Source organism: Sipha flava, unplaced genomic scaffold (genome assembly GCF_003268045.1).
Source record: "Sipha flava isolate LNK unplaced genomic scaffold, YSA_version1 270_pilon_pilon, whole genome shotgun sequence".
Taxonomy (NCBI): domain Eukaryota; kingdom Metazoa; phylum Arthropoda; class Insecta; order Hemiptera; family Aphididae; genus Sipha; species Sipha flava.
In genome coordinates, this window is record NW_020272934.1 from 1 (window position 1) to 11064 (window position 11064).

The 11064-nt window shown below is 30.2% G+C and overlaps 2 pseudogenes; both read left to right on the forward strand.

Annotated features, from left to right (window-relative positions):
• The first annotated feature begins 432 nt into the window (after positions 1-432).
• Positions 433-5274, forward strand: LOC112685229 (annotated as a pseudogene).
• Positions 5275-9092: 3818 nt separating this feature from the next.
• Positions 9093-10841, forward strand: LOC112685231 (annotated as a pseudogene).
• Positions 10842-11064: the final 223 nt, after the last annotated feature.

An 11064-nucleotide genomic window follows, 5' to 3' on the forward strand; every position in this document is an offset into this window, starting at 1 on the left:
TATTCAAAAATTTTATTATTTAAGAAATGCACTAGAAGGTGAAACTAGCTCATTAATTAAAAATTTAGAAACGTCGTCATCGAATTATGAAATTGCATGGAAAATAATTACTACGAGATACAACAACACTCGTATGTTGATTCAAACACACACGAAGCGTATATTTGACCTGGAACCAATCAATAAAGAATCAGCTATTAAGTTAAAGCATTTAACCGATTCACTAAACGCGCATATACAAGCATTAAAAGCTTTAACTCATGATCCGTACAATTGGGGTGCGTTGTTATAACATGTCATATATACAGAACTGGACACAAATACAAATTCAAATTTGCAGCGTACCGCGGCGTTCGAATTTCTAACCTATAACTCGCCGGGTTTTGCTTACAGTTGAGTATTATCATATCGATCGTGTATGAAAGTTTATGTTACGCTATTGCGCGTACCGTTGTCACTTTACCTTGATTCTTTCAAAACTCGTGTTTTTACCTTCGTACGTTGTATTTCGTTATTTAGCATTCTGTTCGTTGCTGTCGTTTTTGATTTTGCGCGTTCACTTTGTTGTTTTTTTTCGTTTCACATCGTTTGATCAACGAATAAATAAAAACCATTGAACATTTTCGTGTGTGACTCGTTAATACGAAAATATACAATATGGCTAAGAGAGGTTTGTTGACCGACGATTTATCGCATGTGAAATTTGAAACTAGCGAAAATGTCGAAGTAATGTCGACATTTGATTCCATGAATTTAAAGGAAGACCTTATTCGTGGAATTTATTCATATGGTAAGTTGCTTAAGCGAAATGCAAATCTCTTAAAAGCTATATGTTAATATTACTGTGTTTTATGTTTTAATAACTTTTATAGGCTTTGAACGTCCCTCTGCCATACAGCAGAGGACAATCAAGCCCATGATTAAAGGACGAGATGTTATTGCCCAGACGCAATCCGGTACCGGTAAATCTGCCACATTTTCCATAGCAATGTTACAAATAGTAGACACACAGCTCAGAGAGTCACAAGTATTGTGTTTGTCACCCACCAGAGAGTTGGCTGTACAAATACAAAAGGTATAATTAACATAAATTATTTACGTTTATTCAATTATATCTATCGCATAATAAGCAAAATTGTTTGTATTATTATATTCAGTACTTTAGTTATAAATTATCGAAAATTGTAGTTGTATTTTGAACGTAAACAAAAATAACGTATAGTATCGTAAAAACGTGCGTATGAATCGTCCAAGAGGGCATTTAAAATTATATATGTTAGTAAGAAAGTAATAAAAAAATATACATTGGAATATTCATGATCAAAAATATTAGGATTGAAAATCAATGAATGTCAACTAATGTCTCAACAGCTAACTTATAAGTGAAAATGCATTCTAATGATGTCTGCATTTACAACAATAGTTGATAGGTGGAAAATGTGTGAAAATTCAATAGTAAAAGATGTCAGTTAACTCTTACAGAATGAGGACTAGGTATATTTTTAGTAAAAACCAGTGGCATAGTGTGCATTGCCGTCAGTGTTGTGAGCAATCACCAGAAAGTTGCTTACAATTTATTTTATTGATTTGACCCTAAAAAAATTAAAGAACTGCATAGTTCCTCCACTCCACTCATCTAAAAATGTACCTTAACATTTTTTTTGTTGCATCATAAATATTAAAAATTAAGTAACAACAATATTTTTATTTTAATTATAAATTCCTATTATTTATTTAGAAGTTTACTTATAAGACAACTCAATTCTATTTTTTTAAAAAAAAAAAATTATTAATTACATTGTTATAAAAATTAGGTTATCACTTTTTAGTTATTAAAACATCTTTTTCTATGGGAATTAAAGATAAATTTGAATCTATTTTAAGTTTGATTATTTTTTAAATAAGTCTATCCTTTTTATAATTGAAAAAGATCTTTCAGCAGAAGTATAAGTTGCAGGAATGATTAAAACTAATATACATAATTTAGTAACTTGTGGTAGAACAGTTGTTAAATGTGTTTCATTCATATATTTCAGAAGTTCATAAAATCTATTAATACTATATTATTTATAACTTATATTTATATATTTAATATGTGTTTGATAAAACTGATCATATGAATATATGATTGATAATTAAAAATACTGGCCATATGTTTGTTTAAGTAATCTAAATTTATCCTGAGGAAAATAATCTTTGTAATAAGATATTTTTTTCAAAACCAAGTAACTCTATACAACTGTTAAACCGTGTACTTCAGAAAATTGTTCATTGATTTTGACTAATATGGGATCTACTATTTCATAGAATTAACGTTAATGATTAATTTTTCTATCTACAGATACTTGAATCATTCAATATCTTTTACTTCTAGAGGGGACTTCTTTATCTCTTTCTAAGTCATTTACTTCATCCCAAACTAAATCAAATGTTTGCCTATAATAATTTAATTTATTCTTAAATTCATTTATTTTTTGAGTACAATATGAAATATTTTTATTTCTTGTTGTAACACATCAAAAAAATACCTTGCTAAAGGTAGTATTTTACTAAAAATGATTAAAATCAAAATCAAAATTTTCTAAAGTCAAACAAAACCTTCTATCACATATTAATGATTCAGCGTCTCATTTATTGGTATTCTCTCCAATAGACTGCATTAATTAGATAAATGTTGTAGTGATAAACACCATAGAAATAAATATTATATATATATATATATATATAAACACTTGTCAAAAAATAATAAGTTTTTGAGATCTGATATGAGTACAACCAACTGTATTTTCACTGTGACCCTGCCATAAAATTTGTCGCGAATAAATAAAGAAAAGTAAGAATAAATAATGACTATTGCTTATACAGTACAGATTAAATCATTTTTATTATTGTTATTATTAATATTTTTTCGTTATTATATAGATTATTATTTATTTGTTATTTAATATGTATTGTTAAATTAAAAAAAAATGTTCTTTTCTTGTTTTTTAATATTAATAGTTTAATTTATTATATATTTTACGATGGGTAAATATTCTGTTCGAGATGATTTGCTTTTGAAAAGTGAGGGGCTCATTTTTTTTTTTTTTTTATAAATATTATTAAGCTTTGATTTAATGTTAAACACACGTGGAAGTTTATATTTTATTAAGTTAAATTATGATAGTAAAACATCTTATTTCGATTTACTTTTTTACTTTTCCGAGAATTTTTGTCTCTAAAGTCAATTTTTTCTTAGTGTTAATTGCTATCAGTACTGAAATAATTATGAAACCATTATTGTAATTAAGCATTATAAGCATAATAGATTGATCCATAGCTATCCAACATTATTTAGAAATTTGTTATGTTTTTAAACTATGAACTGTTCTCAATTATTAAAATTTTGAATAATTTTCAAAATTTTTTGAAATATAATTAAAACATTTTTTTTTTTTTTTAATTATTGTAAAAGATAGTAGGCCACTACTCAAATACCACGTTTAAATCAACTAAACTTAAATTTATATTATATAATGAGTTAATTTTTTGTGATTTTCCAATTAATTAATTTGCTGTTTAAGTGTAGAATTGAAAGTTTTCTGTGCTTTCGGCCACTGTATTTTCTGTAATTATAAATCAATAAAATAAATATTATGTATATATAACAAAATATTATATAATTATATGTATATGTATTGTATTAATAATAGAATTAAACTATTATATAGGTAGTTTTGGCATTGGGCGATTATTTAAATGTTCAGTGTCACGCCTGTATCGGCGAAACTAATATTGGCGAAGACATTAAAAAGTTAGATTTTGGACAGCACATTGCTTCTGGAACTCCAGGACGAGTGTTTGGTATGTATAATTTGTTTTTCAAGATCTGTAGTTATTAAACAGGTTTGTTTCAATAGATATGATCAGGAGAAAAACATTAAGAACGCGAAATATTAAAACTTTGATATTAGACGAAGCAGATGAGATGCTCAATAAAGGGTTTAAAGAACAAATATATGACGTATATCGTTTCTTGCCTCCAGCAACTCAAGTATAATTAATTTTACATTTTTTTTAATTGTAAATAAATAATATTAAAAAAAATGTATATACCTATATTAAATGACTTGAAATTTCATAATGATTTTATTATGATAACTTTTTCTTATTTAAAATTGAGGATAAATTTATTACCTGTCTTGTATTTCTTTAATTTTATTAATTTTTCTAGGTTATTCTTATATCTGCCACGTTACCAAATGAAATATTGGAAATGACCAACAAGTTAATGACAGATCCAATTCGGATTTTAGTAAAACGGTTTGTATAAATATAAATTATTATTGAAGTGTCAACCTTATAATTAATTATTTATCTATGATTTTAGTGATGAATTGACACTTGAGGGAATCAAACAATTCTTTGTTGCTGTTGAATGGGAAGAATGGAAATTTGACACATTGTGTGATCTATATGATATACTCAGTATTACAGTATTACTATCACACAAGTAGTGATTTTCTGTAATACTTAAAGAAAAGCTAGTTATCAGATATTTATGGTAAATTTTTCTTAACCAACCGGTTGTATGTAATTGGTTATTTAGGTGGATTGGCTAACAGAAAAAATGAGGGATTCTAATTTTATGGTGAGTTATATCCATGGTGATATGCCGCAAAAGGAAAGGGACTTAATTACAAAAGAATTTCGCTCTGGTCAAACGGGAGTCAAAAATATTTTTATTATTTTTCTCTTTCTATGAAAATGTTTTATTTATGACGAATATTTGTAAGTAAATGTATATGTTTATATTATACAGGAGGGTTTTGATAACCCCGGATGTATGGGCAAGAGGTATTGATGTTCAACAAATTTCATTAGCCATCAATTATGATCTGCCCAACAACCGAGAGTTGTATACACACAGGTAATTTAATATTAAAATTGTTTTGAATCAGAACTAAAGTCATATTAATAAATTATATCATTTAATACAAAAATTGATTTTTTTGCATTATATAAAAAAAAAATATATATATATATATATATATATTTATTAATATATTATATAATATGTTAAAAATTACATAAGTGATTATTATTTATAGATTTAACCTAATAATACTAAAACATTTTTAGGATTGGTCGCTCAGGAAGATTCGGCAGGAAAGGTGTGGAGATGAATTTTATAAAAAGTGATAACATTCGTATTTTAAGACACATAGAACAATATTATTCTACGCAAATAGATGAACCTAGCCCATCGCCTTGGTGGTTATAACCCGTGGTGGGTCGACGGGCGCAGTGTTTTCGTCGTTGTTGGGGTGCCCGGTAACCTCGCCGCCGAGAAGCCAAGCGACCTCAACAAGTCGGTGGTCCGATCCGCCCACCTCCGGTAGTAAGCTGTCCAAAGTAGCGGTTCAGCCCGCAGTTGGGCGATCCCCGCTTTCCGGACGTCGTCCACTGTGAGACAGCTGCCCATCGATCCCTGGGCCGTGACCGCCTCCCTGACCTTCTCCAACATCTCCACCACTTTGGTCGCGTCCATAGACGAAGGTTGCTGGTGGTTGGAGGTGATGCTGAAAAATGCGCAATCGTATGTAGAATTAATTGTGTGCGCGTTTTAGGCAGGACACGTGGATTTTTCTCGGCGGTAGCTGATCGGTTAAGAAAACTCCTTTACCAACCCGCTCTTTCAGCCTTACGGGGCTCCACCATTTCGGTGCGAATCCCGCATGAAATACCGTGTGCGTCTTGGACAAGTGGTAGGCCTTATACATTTAAGTTCTTTTAGTCTATATATCAAAATCTAGTTTAATTTCTAAATAAAATTAAATAATTAACATTAATGCTACAATAAACTATTTCTAGAGACCAACCTAAATTTGTTTGAAATATGGAATGCATATCTGACTTGCTGGTAAATAAATGTAAATGTACTATTTTAATTACTTTTGTCCTTTTAACAATTCAAATTATTGAAATCACATTTTAAGTATACAGTAATTTAAAGTATTATAATCTTGAAAAAGTTTAAAAAAAGATGTTATTATACTTTTGGAAGATTACATCTTTATATTTTCTTTTTTTTTCCAAGTTGAAATAGTGCTGCATCATTTTTTGTTCATTTTAATTTATATAATTTTATTGTTAAAATTATGAAAATGTTATTGAAACTGTAGTGTTGATTTATTTATATAGTTATGCTTGTCATTCTATGTAATTGCTTATGAGATCCAGCCACATGTTATAATTCAGAATTGAAATTAGACAACAGTGCATGGATCTAATTAGTACTGTGGTATAAAAACTTTTAACACAAATGGATCTGATAAAATACGAATTCTAAACTATAGATCCCCTAAAGTAATATATTGAGCCGATACACACACTAGATCTCGGGTGGATAGGTTACAAATAAAACTAAATTCGAGTGTTCTTGTAATTTGAATCCATAATTGTTATCAGAATTATTTAAAGATATATGTAAGCTATTATCAAAATTGTTATACTGTTTTTAAAGGATGGATCTCGTATGAAAGCGTTTACCATATGGATCTGATGTTATACTATTCGTATGTATGTATGTGTGTGTGTGTGTGTGTGTGTGTGTGTGATTCTTTTTCCTATTAACCTACGTGGTGGTACTGTGGTAGTGTAGTACGCGTACGAGATTTACAAGAAAAAAATTACGAAAACAAACGGATTTGTTTTGTTGATAAGCAACACGCTATCACGTTGCACGGATATATCACGGCGCGGCGGCAGTGTTTACGTAAACGACTGTTCCAGCTGCGCGTGTTTATCTACGTCGTCGACGGCGCGCGTATCTGTTTCGTTTCCGGCGACAGCGGCGGCGGCTTGTCCGGTGAGGGTAGCGGCGGCTTTCGTGTCGCGGACCTGTTATTAGACTACGGCGGCGCGGCTATAGTGGCGTGTGTTTAAGATACGTTTGATGTGCAGCAGATGGGTCGCGGGTCGACCGGTGGCGGTGTCTCGAAGCTGATTAAATTGTAATAACTGTAATCGCGTTGCCTATACACCGTGTGTATTTCGGTCGATATCTCACGGTGTGCGTGCAATATCTTTCCGTTGCCCGGGGACTCTAGTGTGTTCTATATAGCGTATAGCGATAAGCTCAGCGACCGGAGTTTTTCCTTAACCTTCCTTTTACCTCGTGTAGCCGAATCACCTAATACTAATACTAAGTAAAACTTAACAAAAGCAAAGCGTGGTTGTAAAGCTAGCGGGAAAGTATCTTACCTGTCACGTACTTGACCGGTGATTCCTTTTCGGGGAGCCAATTTGACGGGGCACACAGGTGACGATGTTGTGTGCACGGTCGCAGGTGCGGTGAACACGGTTCAAATAATATAATATCAATAATAAAAATAACAATACCGGATTCGTGATGACACAATATATATATATATATTAAAAAAAAAAAATAATAATAATAATAATAATGCACACCAAGAAAAGTATCGGTATAATGTGTGGCAGTGGTCACAACGACAAAAAAAAAAAGATAAAGACAAAGAAAGTAGAGCTGTGTATCGTTACATGGTCTCGGAAAAACAGCACGGTTCAGATGGTGGTACTTATCGGACATCGTTGCGACCGCTCGCGTCCCCTGACGTGCGCAGACCTCTTTCAGGGTATGTAAAAGGCTGCCACTGCCTACCCTCCCCCAAAACTGAAAGTTAATTTAAGTGTTCGAAATTCTGGTCTTAATAACTATTTAATTTAAAATTTTAATTTTTTTTTCCCGAAAAAAATGACTGAATAACCATTTCTTAATCGTTATAACTGTCTTCATAATTAAAATTTAAAATAAATTATGAAAAAAAAAATTTAAATACATAACACTTTAAATAGTTTGAGTAATAACTTTAAATAGAGTAAATAAATAAAATCGCAATTATATATTTAAATGAGAAACAAAATAAATTAGATAAATAATCAAAATTAATCATAAAACGATTCTGCGTACAGTTCAGTTATTAAATCACTGATAATGTTTTCGGGATTTTAATTTATAGCTATTTCTTGTTCTGTAATTGATATGTATTTCATCTCGCTTGAATTATTGTACTTCTTAATTTCATTAACACATTAAATCGTTATTATAGTATATGATTTGTAATTCAAAAATAAATTAAACTGTCTGGGACTGAATATGAAAATATAATAAAAATCATAATGTAATACAAAATCATATAATATACATAAGACCAAATTTGTCATAATTTTTATTTATTTTTTGTAATTTTAGAAAGATGGCTCTATGTTTAGGGTATGCAGTTACATACCCTGCATACCCCCTGCGCACGCCTATGTTCCCAGTGCCGTATTTAGACATTTTGAGCCCTGGCGCAAAAAAAAAAAATTTGCGTCCCTCTAAGGAGCCTACCCACGGAAAGTATGTGAGATAGATCCTCATGAACCTTTTAGATATTCTAAAATCAATGCTATTTTTGTGTAGTAGGCACGTTACCGCACGCCGCACGCGATAACAACAAATTTGGGAACTAATATTAGGTATATTAATTATATTCTGGATCGATGATGGCTATATCGCTATAAATACATTAATAATATATATTAATAAATTAAATACATTAACATTAATTTATGATACTGTTATTAAAAACAAAAAAAAAAAATAATAATTTCAAAATAACTTTAAAAGTTCAATAATTCACATATGAGCAAATTCCCGACCACAACATTTTGGTGCCCAGGGCAGTTGTAGCCAGTGTCCTCCTAAATGCGGCCCTGTTTGTTTCACATTTAAAATGCATTTCCGATTGCCGGATTCTAATTGCCCACGACGTACGAGCGCGGACGGGAATCTTCGCCGAAAAACATCACGTATTATATCAACCGTTTGTTTAACATGATAACGCCACCATGATAACGCGTCGCAGTTGGAACGTAGTATCGGTTTTCATCGAATACATTTGCCGTATCAAGATCGAGTTGTTATCGTTCAACGAAAAAAAATTAAAATTTCTGTGGAAAATTGCACGGCGTTGCCCACCGCTCAGCCGACCGACCGTTGTGCACGCGAGACAACGGATCTTATAAACAAATTAAGAATGTTTAAAATGTCGACGGGCACCGTGTTGGCCGCAAGTGGGTCTGCACACTACTGCGGCTACGTTTCTGAAGGAGAATAAGTACCGCTGTGCTCGTGGTGTTTACCTATTTTCCTTGCCTTTCAGTTCAACCCAACAAACTCGGAAATAAGTTGATCATCCAAGGAATGCTGTGTACTATCGCTCAAAAAAGATTATCTCATTGAGAACAAGAGTAAATGATGTCCGTTGTGCAGTCTCGATTTGAACATAAAACATACCGTAACATAACAAATGATTACATTGAATTATTGTTTGTTTGTAAATATTCTTGAACATTTATAGGACGTGTTGATTCTGAGTCAATTCGAACGACCTGATGGGTGTATGATGCCATGACAAGTCACTGGTCTTTGTGCGACAGCAGAAAATAGTATAAAAATTAATTTCAATGGCCCATAAAGCAGGTAAGGCCCTACTTACACTAAATGAATAAAACACAAGATTTCAATTAATATTACATGTCAATATGTTTCAACAAATTGTAGACCTTGGTTATTAGGTTATTATATTGTATCTCTTATTATTGAATTGTATAATATCACTAACTAAATAAAAAAATCATATTGTAACACATGGAGTGACATATTTAATAATCTAGTTAAAAGTCCATAAGTATATTATAAGCTGCATTTATGTCATGTTCTAAATTGTGCATATAAATATATATTTTGTTCGATCAATCAAAACAAGTTTAATACAATTATTTAAGTTTTTATTTGATAAATGTCTACCACATGCTTTTCACCAAAATAATACAATATTTTTAGATCATATTTATTTTAGTAAATTCTCAATTTGTTATTGTCAACCATGTAAAATTTATAATTTAAAGTTAAAATAATTGTAATCAGCCTAATGATAAGTGTATGAATAAATATAATTAACAACTTTAGGATACATCATATTTTTGAAATATCTTTATAAAATTATTTGTAGAAACTTTCTTGTATTTGTGTTTTAATTGAAATTCAAGTGGTTAACATAAAATAGTAGTAAATGTTTGTTTATTTAATAGTGTTTAAATTGTGATATTTTATTGTTTTTATAGGTTTAATGATCAAAATGATCCCAGAAAATTTTAAGAAAGATCTTACTAGAAGAAAGAAATGGAAAAAATATAATATACATTTCGATGAATCCATTATTAAAGTTTATGAGAATCACTTATCCCAAATAAAAAGAGACCTTATATTAAAATATATGAAAAATAAAAATTAATAAATAGAAAAATTTAATATATTTGTAAATAATTTAATGCAGCTGTTCTCAAACTTTTATTTCCGTGTACCACTTGAGTATATTATCAATCAGTCACGCAAGGGTGTTCGCAGAGGGGGGTAATTGGGTTATCTGACTCCCCCTTGGCTTTTTCATGGGTCAATTATCACAACCATTATGTAGTATAAAATATCACAAAATACATTTTTTTTTTAAATTTAAAACATTTTTTGAAACGTTAAATGCCACAGTCAACACATACTCGACAAATGTTATGCGGATCTTTATGGGTATATTACATATTTTTTTCACTGTTGCGCCCTCTTAATTCATCATATATGAATTTATATTAAATATTTAATATCCATTCTACCACTATGCGGCCATCCGCGTACCACAGTTTGAGAACCACTAATTTAATGTATTTGTAAGTCTGAATTTGTTGTTGATTATCTATTATACGACTAAAATGCTTAACAATAATGTATAATCATTAATTGTGCAGTTAAAATTGTTATATATATTGTATATATATATTATATATGTTATATATATTATATAATATTGTTATATAATATAGTAAACCGTAATAAATAATATAAAATGTTTGTAATAGGTTTTTTTCTTCATCATTATTGTCTTATGTATATATTTGTAAATATTATAACTAAGAGTCTGTTTAAATATCAAATTAAATAAAAAAAATTGGCAGTAATAAAGA